Here is a 27,530-nt window from a genome sequence, read left to right on the forward strand (position 1 = left end):
AATTTTCCGGTATTTCACTCTCTCTCAACACAGATTCGAAAGCTTCAGTCACTTCCGAACCCGTCTTCTTTTTCAGGGGGCGGGCGTAAGCCTTTTTTGAAAATACGTCTATGACAGTTAATAAATAATTGAATCCGTCGTTGTATTCAGACAGGTGTCTCATGTCGCACAGGTCGGCCTGAAGCTGCTTCAGGGGTTTGGTCACAAACACTCTATTTCTCTTAAATCTTACTCGCGCCGGCTTGTGTAGAGTATAGGCGTCCTGCTCGGATAAAAAATTCTGCACCTTGCGGATATCAACTTTTTTACCAGTTTCATCTTCTAAAGCACGTCGGAGTCTATTTACTCCTCCGAAACTACCTGGGTGATGCGGGTCGTAATACACTTTTTTCATCTCACTTTTCTCGGTCATCTCGTCTTCTGATAAAAAGCCCGTCTGCGTTACAGCGTCGCAGGAGTCGGTTTTTATTATTTTATTCAAAAACCAGAGATGAATGTTTTTTATTTCGAAACCAGAGGGCTTAATGTGCAGAAAACAGGAATACATTATTCAAAAACCAGAGATGAATGCTTTTTAAATATTTTTTATTCAAAATCAGAGGGTTTAACATGCAAAAAACAGGAATACATTATTCAAAAACCAGAGATGAATGCTTTTTAAATATTTTTTATTCAAAACCAGAGGGTTTAACATGCAAAAAAACAGGAATACATTTTTATTCAAAAACCCTGAGATAAAACACAGTTATAGAATCAAACAGGAATACAAGTAAGTTACAAAAAAAACCAAAAAAAACAGGAATACATTTTTATTCAAAACCCTGAGATAAAACACACTTATAGAATACAAAAACTCTTTTTTTTAATTCAAAACCAGAAGGTTTAACATGCAAAAAAACAGGAATACACTTTTATTCAAAACCCTGAGATAAAACACACTTATAGAATACAAAAACTCTTTTTTTATTCAAAACCAGAAGGTTTAACATGCGAAAAAAACAGGAATACACTTTTATTCAAAACCCTGAGATAAAACACACTTATAGAGTCAAACGGTTACAAAAAAACTCTTTCTTTTTTTTTTTTTTCCTTTTTTAAAAACATGAGGTAAACATGTTAAAAGGTTACAAACAAACAGGATACTTTTTTTTTAAAGCATACACGATTAAAAAATGAGGTAGGATTTTAAAAAACAGAATACATGATTAAAAAATGAGGTAGGATTTTAAAAAACAGAATACATGATTAAAATAAAGCAGGATTAAAAAACGAGGTAGTTTTTTTTTTTTAAAAAAAGAAACAGAATACATGATTAAAATAAAGCAGGATTAAAAAACGAGGTAGTTTTTTGTTTTTTTAAAAAGAAACAGAATACATGATTTAAAAAACAAGGTTAAATATAGGAAGCATGCAGGATAAGAATCAGCAACCTTTGTAAAACTCCGTAACCAAACGGAGTTCCCCGATTTTGACCACGTCTTGCCCCACCAAATTGACATAAGCGTCTGTGATGGCGTCAAAGACTTTCCTCACCGATTTCAGCTCATGAAGCAGAGTCTCCGCAACCATCCCAACTTTAACGTCCTCAGTCTTGATGTTGCGGGCAATCAGCAGACGTTGAATGGAAGGGACAAAGCGAGGAGTGAGCAGTTTCTTTCTGATGTTATAATAGTTGTCGGAATAAAAATCATCCTCCAGAATTTGCAGGCACTCGTGTTGTCTCTGGCTGGGATGATCTATCTTACAGCCATTACATTCGTCGGTGCAGTGCTTGTTTATCACCAAGTTGACCAGATGATACACAGCCGTTTTCACAGTGTCGATGAATAAAGAAGACGCCCAGCCGTCCATCTCGTCGGTATGCTGCTGCTGCCGCTGCCGCCTCTGTCGCTTCAGAGGCCCGTAGTAGCCGGGAGTGTCGGGTACCAGTTCGCCCTCGTCAGAAAAACAATCAGTGGAGCTGGTCTCCTCATCGCGAAGCAGGGGTGCAGAGTCCATCTCTCTCTGAGCTAAAAAAAGGCTTTTTGATCGGACTTTTAAAACAGAAGGAAGGGGGGCGTGGTCCGGGAGGGGCGGGGATTTTCAGAAGCTGAGACATTTCCTTACTCCTACAGCATCCCTCCAGCAGCGGCAAGTTTGAAAAAGAATTGTAATATCCTTCCTCACTTGCAGCATTCTTACGACCCACTCTTTGGCTGGTATAACCATCATGCTGCGAAATAATCCGCAGTCGGGGTTGAATTTCTCCATGACAAAAATGTCAGGCGCATCAGACTCATCAGTCGACCGCAGGCTGGCTCTCATTCTCCATCTCCCCGTGGCTGTGGTTCCTGAAGACCAGACGGTTGACAAGATTGTTTTAGTCTTGATCAGTTGCTCATCATTGAAGCGTATGCCTCCGTTCCGTGGCGGAGGAGGGGGAATAGCTTCTATTTCTTCTTCCGTAGCTTTTTCTGGAGCCGGGGGAATGTTTTCTTTATTCTCAGCAGCTGCTTTCTCCTCTTTTATTTCTGGAGCTGGGGGAATGTTTTCTTTATTCTCAGGGGCTGCTTTCTCCTCTTTTATTTCTGGAGCTGGGGGAACATCGGCGTCTTCTGGAAGTTTTTCAGCCAGGGGCTCATCATCTTCTTCTTCTTCTTCTGTAACTGTGTAGAGAGGATGATCATCATCATCATCAGCTGATTCAACAGCTGATTCATCAGGGGAGGAAACATCCTCTACAGAGGGGGTCTTTTCTTTATCCTCATCATTCTCAACAGCAGGGTCAGTATCCTCTTTTTCATCAGAGGAGACAGAAGGAGGGGAAGGAGGATCTTTTTCATCATTCTCATCATCAGCAGCATCATGCTCTTCTTCATCATCGAAGCCGAAAGGAGAAGGAGGAGGAGGGGGAGGAGAATCTACCTCTCTCCGGGGTCTTTTAGCGGCAACATCTTCCTCTTCAGGAATGGGAAAATCCTCGTTTGCCTCTCCGATAGCCATCGCAACCAGCAGCTTCAGCACGGCCCAGTCACTGGGAGTCAGCTTCACAATGCTGCTCGATTCCGTCAAGCTTTCTCCTTCGTTCAACTGATAAAGCCAGAGCTCCCCTGACTCATATTTGAATATGTAGCCCCACTTTCCACAACCCTCAGCAGGCAGAGGCCATTCTCCCCGCAAGTTTCTCGGTGCTGGAATTTGGCTGCGGAACATGAAGACGCTCTTACTTCTTCCTTCTTTCCGCGGAGTGGCGGTTGCTTCGGATCTGGTACTGTAGACAGAGACGGGCGTATCGCTGATAATCGACGAGGCCCACTCGCTGCTGCTGCCACCCATGCTCGAGGGTTCTGCGGGAGAGCAGATTTCTTCGCCGTCCAAGTAAACAGGACCGCTGCTGGGCTGCAGAAGGAAATCCATCTTGTGTGTGTGACTTAGAAATTGTGACGGACTCCTCCTCTCTGCTTTTTATTCTCCTCCCTCGCTGCAGTCCCTCCCACTAAAAACTTTTTTTCCCAACAACAGATGGCGCTCTTCCGGAGGTTTCCCCCTCCCTTCTCAGGATGCAATTCGACACGCTTAGCAACAGATGGCGCGCTTCCGGAGGTTTCCCCCTCCCTTCTCAGGATGCAATTCGACACGCTTAGCAACAGATGGCGTGCTTCCGGGGTTCACCCCCCCCTTCTCAGGATGCAATTCGACACGCGGGGGGTTTCCCACCCCCCTTCTCCGGATGCGATTCGTCACGCTCATTACACGCTTCCGGGGGGGAGGGGCGGGAGGTCAAAAGGTCGTGATTAGGGCCATCAATCACTTCGGATCAAATTTTGTCATAAGCTGTATGGTATTAACTCTCTCACAAACTTTTCTTTTATTGTTGTAATTTTAATATGTTTGTCTGGAACAGGTCTCTCTTGTAAATGAGACATTGAGTCTCAATGAGCCGACCTGTATAAATAAAGCTTCAATTACAAAGTCCTTTGTTTAAAAGTTCATTCAGCTGCCAGTGGGACGTGCTGTGGCTCTATCGGTTGCTGAGCCTTTATATTGTTTGTTAGAAACTACAAATATAATGGCTCACTGTATTTCAGAATCAGAGAAACTTTATTAATCCAGGAGGGAAACTGAGTTGTCATAGCAGCAAATATACAGGAAACAACAAGCACTCATATAAAGTGAGTGTAGAAACAGAGTTATGATAGATAAATATTCAGATAAATAGAGAAATACAGAAATATAGGTATAAATTGTTACGAAATCAGTTTTACCCCGGTTCTTTTATTCGTCGAGGCATCCAGAGACGGCACCAGAACTCAGTAGTTATTTCACAAAACCTTTATTCATCTTCATTTAAGAATAAGAATCTTTACTCTTTAATGTCACAAATTCCTCTTTGTATGTAACATAACAACATACATGATACAGCTGCAGCAACTGAGGCGAGGAGAGAGGCAGCAACAAGAAAACTGGAAGAAGGAGACCAACAACACCACCTGTGGAAATCTTCCCCCAATCAATCATCATATCAGCATTTCATCAAAAGCACACATGCTCCGACCTGACAATGCAGAGGTGTGGCAAAATCATTGAAATCATTTAATAAACAAACGAGTGCATCAAAAATAAGAGTGGAGCTGCAATGAAAGAGAAGTGAACTTTCTTCAGTCAACACAAAGTTTTCCCTCACAGGTGACATTTAATTAAAGTGACTTTATTACCACACACACATTCAGAGGCAGTCTACAGGAGCAGAGCTGCAGCTATTCAGCAAATGTCTCCCTGCAATCCTCACTGCAACACCTACATGTGAAAATGAAACCACCTCTACTGTTCACACATGAAAAGTCGTGTGAAGAACCAGTTTTCCTCAGATCTCTGTTTTAGTAACTCTGAAGTCTTGTCAGAAGAAACTTTTATGCTTTAACTGCAGATGTCTATTATTAAAAGATACCTCCATTATAAAGTTTGCAAATGCATTAAAATGTTCATATATTTTTGTATCACATGCCATTATATCCTGTCATGTACACATGCACAGGAGCCTTACAATAACCTCTCTGCTGAGAAGGCACATAACTTCGAAACGCATATCAAAAGAGGAACAAACATGCAGCTGTTTGTTCCAAGATATAGGCCCCACACCCACACACACACACACACACATACATATATACTCATGCTGATAACCAAGCTTGATAAACAGGAAATGCTATGCAACTGCCTCTTGGTATGTTATAAATAAAGCTGACTACAGTGCCTCGGTGTGAGTATCACTCGATCACTCACCCGTGCACGTAGCTCTGTGAAATTCCTTTTGACTGTCTTGTATTCCTTCATCGTATTTTAAAATGTCACACACCATTGACAAGTCTGAACTTTTGATTTTTGCATCCTGTTTGTACTGATAACTGTCAGTGGATTATTTTGATCCCAAAGAAATCTTTAACACACATGTAGTGATGGGACGTGTGCACTGAAACAATGGTTAGGAAACAGAAATCACCTGAGAATCTGCTCATGTTTAAGATTTCTTCTTTACAAACATTTTCTATGGCTGCTCCCAGTATGACCAGTGATACAAAGCATGGGAAATGGGGATTAGTTCATTCAGACAAATACACTTTTTAGAATGTAAAAATAAAGAAATGAATCAATAAAATAAAAAGTCAAAGAAATAAAAATAAGGGTCTGAGGCGTCTGTCTCACTGTATCCATGGCAACAATTGACTTTCTGTTCCTTCATATCAGAACCACATCTTTGAAATCCAAACATTTAAGATTCAAATTCAACCACAGATGTGTTCAATTAAATATTAAATGAAGCAGTGCAATGTTTTTATCACTATCCAAGTTTGAACTCTAAGTAGAAGATTTAAAAAAGCAACACACACACACACACATACACACACACACACACACACACACACACACACACACACACACACACACACACACACACACACACACACACAGTATGCAGACATGATTTAGGTGATGATAATATAACGACTGCACATACCCGTGGGATGGTTCATGTCCTTTTTCTTTCTCTATGCAATGATGAACTTCTTGCTTCAGGACCTTCTTGATGAATTTGTTTTCTAATCCACAGTTTTCTACCTGATCTGTGTGTTTGAAGTAAAATGTGTTGCTTCAAATGTAAAAGTTAAACAGACAGAAAGCATCAACATGGACTTCAATCAGTGTTTTGTGTTCATACAGGTCAGCTGTTGCACACAGAGCTCCTGGATTTACACTGTGCCCTGGTTCCTGTGTTTCTGTATGTAGTTTAGTCTAAAGTGGATCCTCCTCATGCACAGACTGAATTATCTGTTCAACAATCAGCATTTCTGATTCATGGATTTCATTTGTTTTTGCTAGTTTTGACTGAGATTTCAACATATCTGTGGTGGCATCTGTTCAGTGTTATGGAAGTTTTACAGCACTAATCTCACTTCACTCTGTAACATGACAGTGAACAATATTACTATTAGAAAGATTATTAGAGAAGCCACAATCAGATGATCCCCTATGAGGTGTCCTTGGTTATAGTGTGAAGTCATCTGAGGGGAGAGAAGAAAGAAACATTTCAGTGTTAATGAAAAAGTCATCAGTCTTCTTATGGGAAGAGACCTCCACCAGACCAAGACAGGTAACCATCCAACACGTTCTCATCCCAAAACCTAACAGACCGATGCCATGTGACAAATCGATGCTATGTGACTATTAAATTCCCTTCTTTTGAATTCTTTTGGCGACAGAGAAAGACTTCCGACTCAGAGTGGTCAAGTTCAAAAAATGATCTTTATTGTACATTTCCGGAAACAGAGACCTGTAGCCACTAACACACGCTCAGGTCTGAAAGCATTAGAAGCCAGAGTGGGTATACATAGTTCTGCTATAGGTCGCACACAGACACACACAGTTTCCATCAAAACAACTCCTTCTGCTCTGACTAATGTGTGTGTGTGTGTTACTTCTGCTTTTTCTGTCTGGTTTCCTGTATTTTATTAATATGCCTCTGCAGCTCTGCACTAAACTTCCTGTTTCTTAACCTCCCCTTACTAAAGCCTCTGTTGCTAGGCGACCTGTCACAGACTTTATTACAAAGTACAAAAAACAATCCAATCAGAAAATAAGCACTAAGAATATATATTTATTTCGTAACAGTCTCCCCCTTTTGAACTCATTTCATGAGTTAACCTAATGAACTGACTCCCTCAATAACTACTGTGAACTAAAAACAGATATAATTAACTTTGTCCTGGTAAAAAGGTCCAACATTACTTTTGTCAGTCTATGGAAACGATCTCTACTCAGTGAAACGTTTCCTCTTTTAAACATTTCCTCCTGGTTTCTAAGCACACACTTACAGTTCACTTCATTTGTCCCTTCGCCCCCTTTAACGGGTGGAGCATATCCAGTCTGAACACTGTGTTTGGGCGATTGACATAAAAATCATACAAACTATTACTAAAGCTAATCCTCCCATTACCCTTCATTACTTTGTGCTCACATTATAGCCTCTGTCTAACAAGCTTTTAATATTCTTTCCAATCTGAACAACACATTTTCTGAGAGGTTTCTCTGCTCTGTGCTTCTTTTGGGTGCCCCTCCTCTTGGGTCCTGGATTCTCACCAACCCCTTCGTGGTTTTGCTGTGGTTCTGGAATCTTCTCCTGTAAAGGACAGAAAAGGAAAACACCTCTCTCTGCTACGCCTCAATAATCTAATATGTTCATCAATTCTTCTCTTGATTATTCAAAGTTGGTTCAAAACATCACATTCGGGACTCTCTAATCAAAAGGATTAGCCTAATTATTATTTCTGTGTGTAAGCGTGTTTGCATTCACCCCTAAGCACTCTGAGTCCTTTTCCTACCATATTTCAATCCAGACAGTCACGCTGAACGAAGCTTATGACCTTCACAAGAGTGAGTGGCAACTCCTATCAGTGCAATTGCAATGTGTGTATGAAAAATGATTATAAGCGCTTATTCTAGTAAAAGAAATCATAAAGAAAACAAACATTTTCAATCAGTTAAGCTTAAGCATAAAAGCAATTACTTATGCCTAAATTTTACCGTAGCTAAATGATCAAACACACAAAAAGTCACACACTGATCATATAATCCATTGTTTCAAATTAGACCTAAAACTCCCCCTTTTGACACATCTTCATGTGTCAAACAAAAGCACAACTAGAAAATGAAAAGAAAAAGGTTCATCAGATCATTTCTCAGGAAACCTCAGCGATTCTCCTCTCGAGTATATTTGCTCCGGGCCTGCAAACCTGTGTTTAAATAATAAAATCAGTTTAATTATCATGTTCGATCTTTTCAGCTCCTGGCTCCATCCAGAGCCTGCATCCCCAGAACGACCTAGAAACAAAACCTGTATATTAGCATCAACTTCACATTTAAAACTCAGTCCCCCCCTGTCCTTCCCTCACTGTGATCCACTCTGTGCTATAAGAAGCTAAACTTAAAACACAACAGTTATCAGTCATGTGCTTCATATAAAATTTGCGTATGTTTTAGTTTCACGTTGATCCTCTGAGTGTCATGGTACTTCTTTTAATTTGACTTTATCAAATCGAACCAAAATAGGCTTGCTGTCTTTACTTTGCTCGTTTTCCTCCAGCACCACCTCGTATCACATGCCCTTTCCCTTGGACCAGTGTTTGTTATTCCATAACTGGATTTGGAATGTGACAAGTCCACCAATCCCCTATATAACTCCTACATTTGGCTTTGGTTCTATTTTCCTTCTATAAAATGTCATTGACTTCTACAGTGGCCTGCTTTGGTTAATGGTAACATCAGTAACATCAAACATTTTCTCCCCTTTAGCATTTGGCATTTTCCCAACAATATAATGTGACACCATCATCTAAACCCAGTCAATAAAACAACATTTTCTTAAAGCAAACATCAGCAACCCAAAATTAGCCGCCCAAGGGTGGAGTCTGCAGCTCCACACCCTCATGTGAACCTTTCAGTCTCCCTCTCTCTCTTGTGCTCCTGCTCCTGCCAAAAGCAAAGCAAAGCATCCACCCTTTTCTTACCGGCGTCGTGAATTGTTTGTCAGCATCTACTCATCCTAACGTTGGTCCAGTCTTTGTCTCAGTGTCAAGTCAGTCAACACTTTAGTCCACATGGTCAGTCCAGTCACAGTCCAGTCACACACATCATGCACACGCATTCACACTAGATCTTGCTGATAGTGGAGCCTCACGCGCAAAGCATCAGATTCTCCACCCTCATCAATATGAGCTCATTTATTTGTTGTTTCTTTTGTTTTTAGAAAAAGAGTTCTTTATGATCTTGGACTGGATTGACTCGCTGCAATCCTTTTAGACAGGAACTCGCAGGTTCCCACAGGTGACCTTTTCCTCAGCCCATTGTAATCTGGAAAAGCTCACCTTATATTTGCTCTCACAAATTGTTTAACAGCGCTGTTAATTCAACCTTGCAGGCCTGCTTAGAACAAAAAAGGAGAAAAAGAGAGCTGATTATTAGCTCATCAGAGCACAAAACATCATCACCAAAGGGGGCGACACCTGACAGTTTTCTCTAAGTGCACTGTTACAGAAATAATGAGCCGCTCCTCGACATGTCCATGTTTAGTAAAACTCCCTCTATTGAAATAAGAAAACAAGCCAAACCTAACTGACAGAATTAACCCATCACTAAAACAACAACCCCAAAAATCTTCATCACAGAAAAGTTTTGCTTACTAATCCAACAATATGTTGTGGGAATTAGAACTTTCCGGGCCATAAAGCTTTTGCCGACTCTTGGCTTAACTAATACTTACATAGTCTGAAATCAGACTTAAAATCACTCCCTCTGTTCATTTTGCCCACATCATATTTCAGTGGTTGGCCTCAGGTTCTTCAGCTTCCTGACAGTCTGAAGTCAGCTGACAGAGTTTCACCTGCTAAATACACAGAAAATCTTGTTAAAGCCGCACAGTTTGCCCAGCAGTAATATTCCCATTAAGCCCTTTCTAAACACTTTATAACAATGTGTCATCACTAAATTATAAACTTCTTCTCCAAATCTGCACGACAGACTTTATTTAATTGTCCTGCGGCTGCTATCATATATTTTACCAAACAATTCTTCTCACACAGTCACAGATATATTTCTCTCAATGCAAACTTCACTCATGTCTCAGACAGGAAACTTGAGTTTTTCTTTTTTCTTTTTTTTCTGTCCCCACTCATTCAACTGATTTGCATATTGAGTCACATCTCGAGAAGTTGCCCTGACAACAGAAATGCATATTCAAACATTGCTGCATAATTCAATTATTATTATTTTATTTTTATTTCTACAGTCGTCACTTCTTTTGCTCAATCAGCTGGAAACCACTTCTAACTCACTATTTTAAACCTGCTCTAAGCTTCTAATCACTGGTTGGTCCTCCCAGTCTCTTTTTCCTCTTCACAACAGTCACTCTATTGTCCTGCAGCTTCCTGAGTTATTCCTCAGCTTCAGCCTTTAAGTGTGTTAAATCTACACCATTTAGCATTTATGTCATGTATTCACATTCATGAGTGTAAGCGTGTCTTCATTGCGTGTATGTTGTGTATTCATATTAATATTGAGTGTAAGCTGGTCTTCGTTGCCTCGATGTGTTTTTATAATCAGATTTAATTCCTGCATCATTGCGCTGAACTGTGGATTCAAACTGTCTCACTTCTGATTCTCTCCAAAAATAATTTCACATGTGACAATTTCTACATGTGTGTTTTCTATTTTTCTATTCATTTATGTATTATTAGTTTATTTATTTCTTTATCTCTCTCTTTTTTTTTTCTTTACCTTTCTGTTGTGATGCTCTGGATGTTTCTAAACCCCACAAATTCAGCCTCAGTGTTCAACCCAATTTTCCTGTGCTGTCACTTTAACACGTCCAGCCTTCACCTCTCACCGGTCCTCGTCCCCTCTTCTCTCAACTTCCTGTGTGGCCTCCCAAATCAAACACAGGCCCAAATCAGCTGTTTCTTCTTCTCTGTTCCTCTTTTCAGTCTTTTCTTGGCGCTTAACTCCCAGCATGGCAAATATGAACTCAGACAGTCCCATCCAGTGGTTTCACACAGTCATGTCACTGGTACACTTTCCAGCTTGTAATTCAGAGCGCATGTTTCCATCAACATGCTGCTGGACCCTTCAGTGTCTTTTTGCCTGCTGTTAATTCTTCAAGTCCACGGTGTTGTTCTGCCTGTCTTCTCTCTTCATCAGGAGATTAACTGCCCTTTAAGCTTCTTCTGAGGATAAGGACAGGATGAGAGGTGAAGCTGTGAAATTTTAAACCAAAGCCTGTTTTCGTCCCAATTCTGTTAATCTATCATTTTTCTGCTGTATTCTTCCAGGAGGTTGAGCAAGTCCGTGGGCACCTGTATTAACACACTAAGACATTTATTTAATATCATTTTCATTACTATTACTTAGCACTTTCATTGTCTAATTCCTCTGTTTTCAATTTGAAACGTCTCTCACAAGCTCACAAGCTATATTCAGACTTCCTGCTTCACTTCCTGCCAGACACACACACACACACACACACACACACACACACACACACACACACACACTCTTCACTTTACTGGATTTTCATCCGTTTCTACAGCCTAATCGAGCTCTTATTTTATGTTCACACTCTATATACCCTCTGTAACTCTACTAATTTTAATATAAAAGAATGCACCCTCAGCACACACACACACACACACACACACACACACACACACACGTACTAAGCTCTTTCCATTTGCAAACATTAACCAAACGACATCCATCAAAATCCTCAGCGTGGTTAGCAGAATTCTTGCACACTTGTACAATACACAATAATCAGACAACCCAAGTACACACAGACACAAACACCATGATCCCTACGGGGGTTTTCTGGCGCCCAACGCCCGGGTCCAACCCTTATGCCCCTTCTACTGATACCAGACCTTTCTTACAAAATTTCGACAAATTTAAAAGCCTCTAAGCCCAGGTCCAACCTTGCTGGTCAATCAACCCGCTTCGGGAACGCCGTCACCGATAATGGTCAAATTTCTAGGCCCTATATTAATTTAAAAGTGCTCCCCGCAGCTTGACCGGAAACTCCACTTAACCAGCGTCTCAGTATTTAACTGGTGCCTGAAGCTTTACTTAAAGCTTTACCTGTCACCCGCATTGAAATGCTCACGCCTGAGCCAAGCTCTTCACTCAAACAGCGCAGGAAAGAAGTGATCCTCGACCACTTGGTTATTAACGGGAGTTCGAATCCCCATGGGAACCACCCGGGCTAACTGGACATCGCCAGGCCTGACTGCACGTCCACGATCAGGAGTCGTTGTCACACGCTGAACACTGCGCTCCTAGGAGTCCAACCCCAGTCCTAGATCAATTTAAATACATTTAGAAGCACCACTGTGGACTGTCACCGCCAGTTTATTTATCTGATGCTCGGGTCCAACCCTATAATCAATTTGGGAATTAAATCCCTTAACCGAATGTCCTAATCTAATCTCTTTTCTTGGCTGATGTAACACAATTGACACACATAACACATCAACTTTAAGCACACGTCACATCAACTTTAAAATTCACCCCAGCATTAACAACAATAAGCTTTCATCAAATATTCCCCAGACTTTACTTTTTATTTATCACAAATTACCCAAAATCACCATGGACATGTCACCCGAAATCTACTTAACAGATTTTATAATTGACTTTAATTTCACCACTACTGAGCCAATTTAATGGTGAACATCATCAGCTCAGCGAACAGATAATTTAGAATTCATCCAATGTGCACAATTGGCTTTTTTCTTTGAACAGGCTGTGCCTACCTTTAAATCTTTTTAGACCAGTCTCCTGTTCACCTCATATCAGATCGCACCATAAGACGAATTTGTCCTCTCAGCCACAAAAGAATCCAGGTCACGGCACCAATTATTAAATTCTGTTCTTTTGAATTCTTTTGGCGACAGAGAAAGACTTCTGACTCAGAGTGGTCAAAGCTCAAAAAATGATTTTATTTTTACATTTCCGGAAACGGAGAACTGCAGCCACGAGCACGTACCCCAGTACTAAAAGCATTGCCAGGCAAAATACGCATACATAGTTCTGCTATAGGTCACACACAGACACACACAGTTTCCATCAAAACAACTCCTGATCATATTTTTTTATGTACTTTAATAATGAAGGTTTGTAAAGCAAGGCCACTTTTGACTCACAAACTAAGTGCTCACCCAGACTGAAAAACAGGAAGTTAGTGTAGAGCTATACAAGCATATTAATAAATACAGGAAGCCAGACAGAAAAGAGGAACTTGTACTGTATAAGGAGTTGTTGAAACTGTGTGATGTGCAAAGTACCAAAATAACACCTATATGAGACACATTTTTAGATTCTAATGTTAGAGATCCTGCAACTGCTGTTGGGCTGTGCAGGGCTCTCTCTTCCAGAGGATGATTGAATAAAAAGAATTATAAATGTTTTGACCACTATGAGTCAGGTTTTCTCTGTTCTATCATGGGGATCAAAGAATCTGGTTTTAATATTTGGTGTTTCCCGCCCGGTTCCCTTTGCAACAGAGAGAACAAATGTGGCCGAAGGTTGGATCTGATATGAGGCGAACAGGAGACCGGTCTAAAAAGATTTAAAAGTAGGCACAAACCTGTTCAAAGAAAAAGCAAATTTGTGCATATTGGATGAATTCTAAATTATCTGTTCGCTGAGTTGACGATCTTAACTATTAAATTGGCTCAGTAGTGGTAGAACTAAATTCTTTAGAATAAAGTAAAGCTTTGAGGTAATGATAATGAAACTTTGAGAATGACAGTACTGAGTTAAAGGTAATATGGTATTTCATGGTAAAAGAGAAAAAGAAACAATGTGTGTTTAAGAGAATATAGGACAATAGGGAATTGGTCATTGGTTTGTCCCTATTGAGTATAAAGCCGGGCTTGGACATCAATAAAATTGCTTGTGTGGTTTTGTGTGGTGTTTTCAAAGAGATTGAATTGTTTAGAATGGGGCGGGGATCCCTAAGAAGTGCATTTGCTCAGAAGGTTACGCTTCAACTCTGTGCCTGGACGCGGGTCAGAGTCCTCCGGGGGAGGGTTAGTTCGGTTAGCCACCGCGAAAACTGGGGGCATTCGTTAATAGCTAGTGGTCACAGGACCATTTCTTGTCGTCCGGGATGATTTAATGCACTTGTTTGACTGAGAGAAACCGGGTTTCGGGCGTGGAACCTTGACTTATACCTATGGGTAAAGTTTGGGTTGGTTGACGCTTTTAAATTGACTTAGAGTTTTAGAAATCGGGCCACAGTCCGGGACTGATACTGGCAAATTGGTCATAAAGAAGGTCAGACCCTAGTGGTGGACGCTTCATAAAGTAGGTCAGACTCTGGTGAAAGACGCTGCCGTAGAGCGGGTCAGATTCCAAGTGGACGCTGCTAAAATTTGTCAAAATTGAGTAGGATTTTGTGTTGAGTATGTCAGGGATCCCTGTGTTTGTTGTTATGATTATAAGACGTCTTTGTAATATAAAATAAACATTTTTACATTTAAAGACTTTGCAATTTAACAGTGATTTAAGGCTGGAAGGATGCTGAGAGTGTGTGTTGAAATGAAAGTGTGCATGTTGTGAAATCCTTTTAATCATTGGTGATTCTATAAATATATTGCTGTGAACATCGCTGAATTTGTGGGTTTTTAGACGCTGGCTTATTTATATTAGAACATAATAAATAAAGTTTGGGTTTCTTTTAGTGAATTTTGATGAATTGATTTATTTTTTGGTCTATAGTGGATGAATAGTGCATACTGCATATATTGTGTCGGGCCTAAACCCTGAGGCATTAAAGACAAATATCTCTATTTAAATAGCAAGTATAGGCAAGAATTTCAGTAATAAATGTTGGTGTGACTTATTTTTTGATTTTGGTGTGTAATGTGAGAATTGATTAGAGGTTTTAATTGTTTTTCTTTCAGTTTGAGGTCGTATACGCACTTAACAGGGTGCGGTCTACTTCCTCTTTCTGATTCTAAACAGCATGTTTGATGAAAATAGTTTATCACAAGTGTGTGATTCTAAGTGTGTGAACGTTGTGGGTACTGCATCTGAGTGATTCTGTGTGATTTGTACAAAATAACAAATAAGTAATAATAACACTACTGGGGTGAAGATCGTGGGTTCATAGCAGAGTGCGTGAAAAAAGGAAGTCTGAGAGAAGAGAGTGTGTCTGTGTCTGGCAGGAAGTGAACAAAGTTCACTGAAGTTCTAATCCCCATAACATATTGATAGATTAATAAACAAAACGTGTCTGGTATTAAGATTTTTGTGGTTGTTGTTTTAGTGATGGGTTGATTCTGTCGGTTAGGTTTGGGTTGTTTTCTTATTTTAATAGAGGGAGTTTTATTAAACATGGACATGGTTAGAACTGGGCCCTTTAACATGGTAACAGTGCACTTAGAGAAACCCTGTCAGGTGATGATGTTGTGTGCTCTGATGAGCTAATAATCAGCTCTCTTTTTCTCGGTTTTGTTCTAAGCAGGCCTGAAAGATTGAATTAACAGCGCTGTAAAAATTTTCGGGAGAACAAATATAAGGTGAGCTTTTCCAGATTACAACTGGCTGAGGAAAAGCCGACCTGTGGGGACCTGATCAGGTTGTAAGTCCCTGTCTAAAATGATTGCAGCGAGTCAATCCAGTCCAAGAGCATAAAGAACTCTTTTCCTAAAAAACAAAAAACAAAACAAAATAAAACAAATGAATGAGCTCACGTTGCTGAGGGTGGAGAATCTGATTATTTGCGCAGGAGTCTCCATTATCAGCAATATCTGGTGTGAATGTGTGTGACTGGACTGACGATGTGGACTAAAGGTTGGACTGACTGGGCACTGAGATAAAGACTGGACCAAGGGTAGGATGAATAAATGCTGACAAACAATTCACCACGCTGGCAAGACAAAGGGGATGCTTTGCTTTGCTTTGCTTTGCTTTGCTTTTGCCATGAGCAGGAGGAGCGCAAGTCTTAATTCTGGGGCTGCTGATTTTGGGTTGCTGATGTTTGCTTTGAGAAAATTCTGTTTTATTGACTGGGTGTAGATTATGGTAGTACATTATATAGTGGGGAAATACCAAATGCTAAAGGGGAGAAAATGTTGGATGTTACTCATGTTACTATTAACAAAAGCAGGCCACTGTAGAAGTCAATTAAATTTGATAGAGGAAAATAATTACAACCAAAGTAATATTTATGAGTCAAATAGGGGATCGCTAGACTTTTCATATAAAAATGCAGTTATAGAATAACAAAGACTTGTCCAAGTGACCAAGGTTTTTTCCCTTTAAAACAGTAAATTATTAAAATAGCTGGTACTGGAGGGAGACAGGAGCAAAGTAACGACAGCATATATATTTTGGGTAAGTCTGATAAAGTAAAATAAAATGTACCATTACATTAAGAGGAGCAGGAAACAAATGGGAGACCAGTCCTGACGGTGGATTACACTAGGACTGAGGTCCTGATTGAGCGTGTCACCGGCTTCAGTGACAGTAACCTCTGGCTGGACTGGGTGGCTCAAAATGCTAAAGAACAACATGTATCTGATTGTGTTGCCTGTGCTTCAGCTAGACCACGTTTGTTCACGGAGCCCGCACCACTGTATCCAGAGGACAAGTGGGGCTATGACTGCATGTTGCAGATGACTAGAGAAGCGGTGAGCACTGGCAACTGCACTATCTTGTCCAGCTTATTTCCCCTAATTCACAAGCAAACACAAGTAGGACCATTCATGCCCAAACGAAACAACTACACATGCTTTAAATTCTCAACGGATACGGTAAAGTACAAGTTGGGAGAGATTGACCCAAGTTGGTGCTCTGTCACACTCACAGGGAGAACCACAAACAATGTAAGCCAAACGAACACTTTAATTGGAACATGGGCAAGAAGTGGGCTCTATTATTATTGTGGACGTAACACCCTTTTGGTTCGTGCACATATGGGAAGTGAAGGGACGTGCGCAATGGTGCGACTCGGAGCTCCACTCATGCTAATTGGGAACAAAGTAAAAGCCATACCACAACGCGACACACGCACATTGGTGGCCAGATGTAAGAGACACATTTTGGCAAAGAGAGGGACACAGGGGATACATGCTTATGACCCTAGAATGAACTCGCCTACCTGGATTGACTCAATAGGAGTGCCCAGGGGAGTTCCAGATGAGTATAAACTAGTGGACCAACTAGCTTCAGGATTTGAACATATGTTCATATGGATAACTCCAAATAAGAATGTTGATCGCATAAACTATGTTCATTATAATGTGCTGAGCCTCTCTAACCTGACCAGAGATGCCATGGAGGGGTTCACAGAACAGTTGGGTTCGACCTCACTGATGGGAGTGCAAAATCGAATGGCCCTAGACATGTTGTTGGCGTGAAAGAAAGGGGGCGTGTGGTGCCATGTTTGTAGCAGTGTGTTGTACCTTTATCCCCAACAACACTGCTCCAGATGGCTCAGTAACCCGAGCTCTGGAGGGGCTGAAAACTCTGTCTAAAACCATGCATGAGCACTCGGGAATTGACAATCCGCTGGACAGCTGGATGACCTCAGTGTTTGGGAAATGGAGGGGTTTTTCATGTCTGCAATGTTTTCTACTGCCACTTTTTAGCGATACTGGTCACCTGCGGTTGTTGTCTCATTCCTTGTGCCACAGGACTGCTGGAAAATGTAATAACGAGGGCAGTGGACCCTGGAACGGTGGTTCTGGTGGCCATGATGCCATTGATGGACTTAGAAGCGGCCGAATGGGCCGAGGAGTGACACAACACGAAGTGTGGTGACCTTTCTTTTTGAAAGGTCAAGAGAGGGAATGTGGGAATAAAGAAAATACTTTACTGCTACAATATAGCCTTCATCATTAACACTGCATTAAAATGTTTATTAAAGCTACTGGCATTAGACTAAAACTTTTATTAAAGGTGCAGCTATAATCATTGCATACACACATTGCATATTGTGCTCATGAAAGAGTTGATGCTCAGTCTATTCAAGGTCTTAAGCTTCGTTGGGCGCGATGTCCCGATGATCTACTGTGTAAGTGACTTGGAGCAGCAGAAGGTTAAACCGCATACATGCTTACAAACACAAAAGATTTAAACATAGGCCAGGCCGAGGGCCTGGAATTCATTTTGCTTCTAACTGCATTTGAGCTGCCTAGTAACAAGTGACAGAAGAAGAGTCAAGAAATTGTAAGTCCCCAGGAATCATCTGGAAGGTGAAACAAATTGCCATGTATGGAAGAATGTGACAGAAAGAGGAACGTCTCTGTCTGTTTTTATGCTGATAGGGTGATGGTGTATATCTGACCCTGGGTGTGTTTAATAAAATTAAAAGTGTTGCTCACACACATAAAGAACATTGAGATCAAGTAAATTAAGATTAATTAAAGATTAAGTAAAGTTAATATAAAGGATAGAAGGATTTTTAGAATAGGATCATTTACAGGAGAAGATTTCAGGACCACAGCGACTACAGGGGTGGCAAGAATCCTGGAAGCCCCAGACCGAACGGAACCAACCAGAGAAAGGGGAACCAAAAGAAGCACAGAGCACAGAGAACCATAGTTCCAGAAAATGTGTTGTTTAGGAAATTTAAAGCTTGTTAGACACAGGTTAAATGTGAGCATAAAAGTAATGAAGAGTAATGAGAGGGACTTTAGGAATATTTGTAGGATTTCTATGTTATGTAAATTGCCCAAACACAGTGTTCAGGACGGATATGCTCTACCTGTTAAAGCGGGTGAAGAAACCAGGACTAAGTTTTAAAGATGAAACTCTATAGAGGATGTTTTCCAAAGATTGACAAAATAATCTACGACCTTTTACCAGAAAAGCTAATTGTATCTGTTTGGAGTTTACAGTGAGCACTGAGGGAAGTCAGAAGTGGGTTTAAATTGGGATTCTGGGTAAAAAAGGGGATACAACAACATACAACCCGTTGAGGGGACAGATAGAGTTGGGCAATTGAAAGGTTTCATTTTGTTTAGCATAATCTCTTTTGTTATATTTTAGCCTTTTAACATGCAGGTAAACTTAATGGGATGAATCAGGAATTATGTCGTGTTTCTTAGGAAACACGAAAAGGGGGAGAACTGCCATGTTATTAATATATTCTTAGTGCTTATTTTCTGATTATATTGTTTTATGTACTTTAATAATGAAGGTTTGTAAAGCAAGGCCACTTTTGACTCACAAACTAAGTGCTCAGCCAGACTGAAAAACAGGAAGTTAGTGTAGAAATATACAAGCATATTAATAAATACTGGAAGCCAGACAGAAAAGAGGAACTTGTACCATATAAGGAGTTGTTGAAACTGTGTGACGTGTAAAGTACCAAAATAACACCTATATGAGACACATTTTTAGATTCTAATGTTAGAGATCCTGCAACTGCAGAGACCTCTTCCCTCTGACCCCTCCCCAAACCCTCCTACCCACCTCGACATACAAACTCTGTGTGGCTTCACGTGTTCTGTTGATGTTTACATGATCAAAATAACTTGAACACAAACACAAACAGACAAAGAGGAAGACCGTACCGGAAGGAAAAACACTACAAGTCCCAGCATCCTCTGTGTTTAGGGAGCAGCAGTGAAAGTGAAAGTATTGAGCCTCCGTTGAGAGGAGGAGGAAGGTGGAGCTGAGGCAGGTGAGTGTTAACATGAATATGTTTCTTCTTATGACATAAAATAATTCCACGCTGTTCGTGTCTGTGGGTGAAATGTGAGGCCGGTCGGCTCCTCTGAGCGCTGGTTTCCTGTAAGTAGAGAGGAAGTGAGTTTAGCTGAGCCTCCGTTTAGTGTGAGAGAGCAGGAGGAGAGTGAGAGCTGTGCTGAGGCAGGGTGAGTGTTAACACCGCTCTGACATTACTGTGTCTCTGTGGCGGGAACAACAGGCTCCGTCAGTGGAGGCAAAAATAATCAGACTTTGGTTTTTCAAAGGAAACAACTTTATGTCGGAAGTTCCCGCACGCTCATTGGATAACGATGTGTCAATCCCGAGTTATTAGCCAATGAGCGTGCAGATTCACAGAAAGACCCGCCTTTATCACGGGAAAACTACAATGGCGACAGAAACTCCGTGGGTGGAGTTCAGGGTGACGTTATGAAACTGTGACGTTTGAGCCACTTCCTGTTCTCAGTCCCAGCGTCCTGATCACCGAGGTTTCTGTTGCTCTGATATCTGATATTGATTATATTGGTAAACAGGCTGTAGCATAAACATCAGGTCTGTTCTGAAAACTGGCTTTATTTTTTCAAAGTAAGGGAATATCTGTGGTGTGATACCGCGGGCTCATGGGCTAAGGACTTGGATTGACAAGTCAAGCGCAGATGATTGTGTTGTTTCTTATAAAGGCTTGTGTGTGTGTGCCTTCCTGTGTGTGTCCTTGTGTCAGTGGAACTGAATCAGTGTGTTAGAGAAAGTGCTCCTCTGCTGTGCCGTCATCGTGTGGATGCTTCTTTTAAAGTTGGAACTCATGTTTTTATGATCTGCTTCATTTCATTGAACCTTTATTTCTAACCATGAAGTCCCTTTGAGGTTACAGCCTCCTGGTTAGGTTTAGGCTGTTATTGTGCTTCAGGCTGAAATATGAGGAGTAAGGAGTGGGGCTGGTTAGCCCTCATGACCCTCACCATAACACATACGTCACAGGACAGTGTTTACCACAGAAACTCCATGAAATGATCAATGAGAACTTTAGAAACCCGTCAGTGTGATGCTTCCAGTACAACAGCACCTCTGAGTGTGTGTGTTTGCCTCTCAGACTAACTCCACCCTGACATCAAGAAGATGGAGGAAGAGGATGGAGCAGGATCTGCAGCATCCAGCTGTGTGTCTGTGAGGAGTGACTGGTCCAAAGGAATACCTCTAAACTTCAGTAATGAACCTGCAGCAACAATGTAAGAGAGCTGCTGACTCATTTATTCAGTGTAAATAATGATTTTTGATGCAATGGGAGAAGAAAAATGACAAAAACAGTTTTAAAAATAAGGATTAAAATATTACAAACTATGTTTTTGAGTTTCCTGATGTAGTACAAAAATATATGAATATAACTGTATATAGGACAGATATTTACGGTTCTTTTAGGCAGCACCAAAAAACAACAAGACTATTTTTAAGCTGTCTGAGGTAGTGAGTCAACATGTCACACTGGGTCAAAGGTCAGGGAGTAAAAGTGTGTTTTAAAGGAGGTTTAAAAGCAGCGAGTGAAGGAGCCTGTCGAGGTAAATCATTCCATAACTGATCAAATTCAGTTGGTGGACCTCTGTGTGAAATCAAGCATCTGGTTCACAGAGAGGATAACCCTCACATGGGCTGTACAACATTATATAGGGAGACAAAAACAGAGATTATCGCTCTCTCGCCATCGCTCTCTCGCATGGACGTGGCAGTCTTGCTGTCTGCTGCGAATCCTCCCCGTACCTCCGTGACCTCGTCTGGTATCTGCTCCCTCCTCTGTAAGAGACAGTGAAGGAAAACACGTCTCTGCCTAGTCTTGAAAATCTAATCTTATCATCCATTGTTCTTCTAGGGCCTCTTCTTCTTGTGGCCTCAGCTAACTGCTAATATTTAAATGGCTAACATTAACATGTGTGCCAGCCAGGTTCACATTTATGATGAACTATGATTAATTAACTGATGTTGAAACTGGAGCTTTACTGACCTCTGAAATTCCTCCTAAAGTGTTGTTCAGTGTTGTGACAGTCAGCTGCTTCAGCTGCTGCTGGGATGGGCTGTGGCAAAGAGAACAGAGAAAATCCAAATCAGAGTTTTTCTCTGAATTAAAAGGAAACAACAATATATTCTACATGGTGAAACTGATGGTTTCTGGTGTTTGGGTCTGTTTTTCTGTATTCATGCAGATAAAGTGTAAACTCAGATGAATTATACCATCAAATGTTAAAGGAAAATATCAGGATGAGTGTCTGTGAGCTGAGAAGGACGTGAAGCGAGCAGTTTATCCCAGAGCTGAAGCTGCTCTGTGTGCAGAGATGAGCTCAGATTCCTGCTGTGATTGATCAACAGTCACAGAAATGTAGACTTGTAGTTATTACTGCAGTATGGTCGCAGCAGATACTGATAAACATGTATTATGAGGATGGATGATCAAGTTTCTCACTCTCTCCTTTAAATCGCAGTTTTTTTCTTCTTCACAGTTTATCTGTTAATTTATTAATGAATAACACTGAAAGAGTTTCTGTTATATTTCCCCTTGAACATCAGCTTATTAGGGCGGCATTAGGAAATAGCCCCCCTCCAAAGAATGAATAAATGAATGATGATAATAATAAAATGATTAAAAAGCAGAGCTCAGAGTGGTAGAATGGTCAAACATGGATCCACGGGTGGTTCAACTGCATTTGGTGACGTGACTAAAGCAAATCTTTCAAATAATCCCACCATCAACGGGATGTTGTCTCCTTTACTACGGTTACTTTACTTGGTCACCGTGTGAGTTTCTTTGAAATGAACCAAATTCTTTTATTTGTTGGTTGTTGCATATTTAACCTCTACAGTCAGGAAAGGAGGAGATGAGGCCTCAACAATGTTGGGTTGTAGCTGTGGTTCAGGTTAGAGTGAGTGTCCATGGAATAAATGTAAGTCAGTGAACTGGAAACATGACTGTGTTCAAACTTTGTTTTCCTTTTTATAATGAGTCTAATCAAAGGTGGACAGAAGTATCTCCACTGTGACTTTTCTGTGTCACCATCAGAGCTTCTGCACAGTATGGAGAAAGATCCAGAAGCAGAGCTGGACTGCAGACAGCCAGTCAGAGCAGCTGTGTACAAAGTAAGACTGAACATCTGTCTGCTGATGGACTCATTTCTGAAAACTGGACTTCTTGTGTTGTTCAGACATTGAAGAGTTTTCTTTCTCTTTAGTCTCATTGTTTTTCTTTCTTTCAGCAGATGTTGGTCTGCAGGAGGTTTTAGATGAACATAAGATCAGTCTGAGGAGGAGATGTGAACGTGTGACTGAAGGAAGTGATGAAACAGGAAGTAGAACCCTCCTCAACGGGATCTACACTGAGCTCTACATCACAGAGGGACAGAGTGAAGAGGTTCATACCCAACATGAGGTGAGGCAGCTGGAGACAGCTTCCAAGATGGACGCCCTCCATGACGCTCCAATCAGGTGCCAGGACATCTTTAAAGCCTTACCTGACCAACAGAGACCCATCAGAGTGGTTCTGACCAACGGCGTGGCTGGTGTTGGAAAAACCTTCTCAGTGCAGAAGTTCACTCTGGACTGGGCAGAGGGCTTGGAGAACCAACATGTCAGTGTGGTGGTTCTGCTTTCATTCAGGGAGCTGAACCTGATCAGAGATGAGCAGTACAGTCTTCTGGAGCTGCTCCATGTTTTCCATCCAACATTGCAGAAGGTCACAGCAGAGAAGCTGGCTGTCTCTCAGCTTTTGTTCATCTTTGACGGCCTGGATGAAAGCAGACTTTCATTGGATTTCACCAACAGGAAGCTGCTGTCTGATGTCACACAGAAGTCATCAGTCAGCCAGCTGCTGACAAACCTCATCCAGGGGAATCTGCTTCCCTCGGCTCTCGTCTGGATAACTTCCCGACCCGCAGCAGCCAATCAGATCCCTCCTACATGTGTTGACAGGCTAACAGAAGTACGAGGCTTCACTGACGCCCAGAAGGAGGAGTACTTCAGGAGGAGATTCAGTGATGAAGAGCTGTCCAGCAGAATCATCTCCCACATGAAGACATCCAGGAGCCTCCACATCATGTGTAGTATCCCAGTCTTCTGCTGGATCACTGCTACAGTTCTGGAGCACATGTTGACTACAGAGCAGAGAGGAGAGCTGCCCAAGACCCTGACTGACATGTACTCACACTTCCTGCTGGTTCAGACAAAGAGGAAGAAGAACAAGTACCATGAGGGACACGAGACGAGTCCACAGGAGCTGATGGAGGCTGACAGGGAAGTTCTTCTGAAGCTGGGGAGGCTGGCGTTTGAACATCTGGAGAAAGGAAACATCATGTTCTACCAAGAAGACCTGGAGCAGTGTGGTCTGGATGTGACAGAGGCCTCGGTGTACTCAGGAGTTTGTACAGAGATCTTCAAAAGAGAGTGTGTGATCTTCCAGAAACCAGTCTACTGCTTTGTTCATCTGAGCATTCAGGAGTTTCTGGCTGCTGTCTACATGTTCCACTGTCACACCAACAGGAAGACAAAGGTGCTGAAGAACTTTTTGGGACAAAAATACAACGAGTCCTCTCTGGATGATTTCCTTAAACGAGATATGTATAAATCCCTCCAGAGTAAAAATGGCCACCTGGACCTGTTTGTTCGCTTCCTTCATGGCCTCTGTCTGGAGTCCAACCAGAGACTCTTAGTAGGTCTGCTGGGTCAGACAGAGATCAGTCCAGGAACCATCCAGAGAGTCATCAACAACCTGAAGGAGATGAACAGTTATAAAATCTCTCCTGAAAGAAACATCAACATCTTCCACTGTCTGATGGAGATGAACCATCTCTCATTATTTCAGGAGATCCAAGAGTTCCTGAAGTCAGAGAACAGATCAGAGAAGAAACTCTCTGAGATCCAGTGCTCAGCTCTGGCCTTCATGCTGCAGATGTCAGAGGTTGTTCTGGATGAGTTGGACCTGCTGAAGTACAAAACATCAGAGCGGGGACGACAGAGACTGATTCCAGCTGTGAGGAACTGCAGAAAGGCTGGGTGAGTCCAGATGTGATCATTAACATCATTGATCAGTGTAGGTTAGTAGTTTAATGTTGAAAATAAAATCAGATTGTAACCACAAAGTGTTTGTGTCCGTACGCTGCAACCTTCCACACCATTCCTTTATTGTACAGACTCAGCAGCAGCTCCATGGATCCCAAATCCAAGAGTGGAGAACAGATTTGAAGTGTGTCACATCCATGCAGTCACAGCTGTTTCCACCATGTTTCCACTGATATTAATCCTGTTCAATGACACGTTTCATATCAGTGAATATGTTCTTTAGGACGTCCACTGACATGTTTAAGTGTCCTGCTGGAAATCACTCAAATCATCCATGAAATCCATGAAAAATCCTTTTAGTGTTTCTAACTTCACCCTCTGTCCTCTCTCTCTCTCCATCCTCCTCACTGCTTCTTTCACTGATAATCACACAAAAATCGTATTCAGCTACAAAATAACACAATAATATCATCTGATCATCATTATTATAAGAGCAGGATCCATATTTGATATCAGAGTAACACACTGCTTGGTTATGTGCAGTCATCATCAGTGACTGTGGGTCAAACAGAAGCTCTCTGATTGGTTGCTGACCTTGGTCACCTGTCCACTCTCACCTGTTTGTGTTTGCTCTCTCTTTGCTGTCTCCATCCTCTCTCTCCTTTCTCTCCCTCTCTGTCTTTGTACGTCACTCAGGTCCAATGGAAACAGTGACATTTACAAACCAATCAAAGACAAACTGATCCATGTCAGCTTATAACAATATTCAAAGTGAATACAGGCTGCTGCTGGACACAGACAGGTAACATCATTTTGACTTGCTGTCACCTGGATCTAGACTCATAAACACTGAAGCCCTGAACAGGAATACAAATCATTTTCTGCCAACTAGCGACACAGCAGCAGATAATGGCTCAGAAAGCTAAAATGAGCCAATCATTTCTGTGTTTAGTTCCCCTGAAATCAGATCTGATATCAGCAGCTCTGAGTTCATTCATCATTATTGTCCAGTGATGAGATTTCTGCTCCGTTTGGTAACAGTCAGCAGGTTTTTCCTGCGTGTGGACGTGAACAGTCGTACCTGACAGCAGGTAGCAAACAGAGATCATCTTTCCAGCTGGAACTCTTCACTGAGCTGAACTCATTCAAAATGTTCTGGAGTCAAAACAGGAAACAGTCCAAATGTGTGTCTTCACTCTGACTCTGGATCAGATCTCAGTGACAGACTGTGGACATTATGGAAGCCTAAATGTGACACCATCTTCCTCCTTCATCTGCAGATTAACGCCAAACAAAGATTCTCATTAAAAGTCTGCAGGTCTGAGAGAGACTCAATCGTTGTGTCATGTCAAACACAGTAAGAGGAGCTGAAGCACAGATGTGAAGAGCAGATTCATCAGATTATGACCTCACTCTGTTTTGTCTTCATATACATTCAGTCTGTGTTTATAATGCAGATTTTCTGCTTTAATAATAACACGTTTTATATTTTCTATCATCACAGACTGACTGAGTGTCGACTCTCAGAGTCTCACTGTGAAGTTGTGGCCTCAGCTCTGAAGTCCAACCCCTCCCATCTGACAGAGCTGGACATGAGTAACAACAACAACCTCCAGGATTCAGGTGTGAAGCTTCTGTGTGCTGGACTGGAGAGTCCAAACTGTCGATTGGAGACTCTGAGGTGAGTTCACTGACTGTTGTTGTTTTTCTATATTTCAGGTCTTTGATTGATGTTTGAAACTTTCTTTAGTTCCTAAATGTTCAGGATGTGTCTGAAGACAAATGTGAAGAAGTTTGCGTGCTTTCAGAAATGTTGTCTTTCCAAACGACTGAACAACAGTTTTTCCTTTTGGCTCCAAACAGAAGTGACAGAGTTGAGCAGGGTTCATTTAAAGGCTGACAGAAGTGGAGTGGTGACGGGGAGATGTTTGACAGGACAGTGTTTCAGCCTCCACAGGTTCATGTTGTGCTCCATCAGTCAGTGAAGATGAAGTCAGTGCTGATGAGGCTGTAGAGTGTGTGAGGGATGTGAATGAGGATGATGAAGATCTGATGATAGCAGATAAAAACAGGCTGCAGAGACTTTGAGCCATACAGGGCACACAGTGTGTGTACAGAACAGCTGAAATCATTATGGAGGTCTCACTGGGATATGGAAGCATCACAGTACAGCTTCAGTGAAGCATTAAAGTCTCTGATATGAGATGAGAAATGAAGCAGCCAGAGCTTTTTCATGAGTGGAAATCCACTGTGACTGTGAGCTGCTGCTACAGCCTCCAGATTAGCCAGCAGCTCATCCTGCTCAACATTTCCTCACCAACTTTAATGGAAGTGTGATGTTTTCAGCTGGAGTGATGGTCAGGGTGGCCTCCCTCTCCTCTTCTTCTCCTCTTCCTCTTTCATTTGTAAAGCCACTTCTGCTGCTTTCATTCATTTGGAAGTCCTGTAGCTGAGTTTGGGAGAGACTAACAGCCTCGGCAGCAGAGGGGAGAAAGGCTGTAACACCACCACTTTACTCTGTTCTACCTGTCACATCATTTTATCAGGAAACAAATATGCTCATGTTTTTACTATGTTTGTCTTGAAGATGTAAGAAGATCACATGGTGCTTTTTATTATTGTGTTGGTTTGTTTCCTGTCTCTTGGATGGAGCCCAGCTGTGCGTGGCCCCTGGGACTGTGGTCAGAGTGTGTGCTGGATAATCCGGCCCAGGATGAGGCCAAACCGACATGGGATGAAATGTCAGTCACATA

General features: G+C 41.6%; 1 protein-coding gene and 1 long non-coding RNA gene across 2 annotated transcripts in view; both read left to right on the forward strand.

Annotated features, from left to right (window-relative positions):
* The window catches only part of LOC308404039, a 126,700-nt gene extending 105,731 nt beyond the window's left edge, over positions 1–20,969 (forward strand). Inside the window, exon 2 of the long non-coding RNA XR_013973051.1 lies at positions 20,834–20,969. This is a non-coding gene — a long non-coding RNA (uncharacterized lncRNA). The remainder of the gene's footprint in view (positions 1–20,833) is intronic.
* Positions 1–27,530, forward strand: part of LOC308403394 (NACHT, LRR and PYD domains-containing protein 12-like) — a 1,254,170-nt gene that overhangs the window by 1,091,492 nt on the left and 135,148 nt on the right. The gene's annotated exons all lie outside the window — the stretch shown is intronic.

The sequence above is a fragment of the Rhamphochromis sp. 'chilingali' genome, assembly GCF_963969265.1.
Source record: "Rhamphochromis sp. 'chilingali' genome assembly, chromosome: 1".
In the NCBI taxonomy this organism is placed as follows: Eukaryota; Metazoa; Chordata; class Actinopteri; order Cichliformes; family Cichlidae; genus Rhamphochromis; species Rhamphochromis sp. 'chilingali'.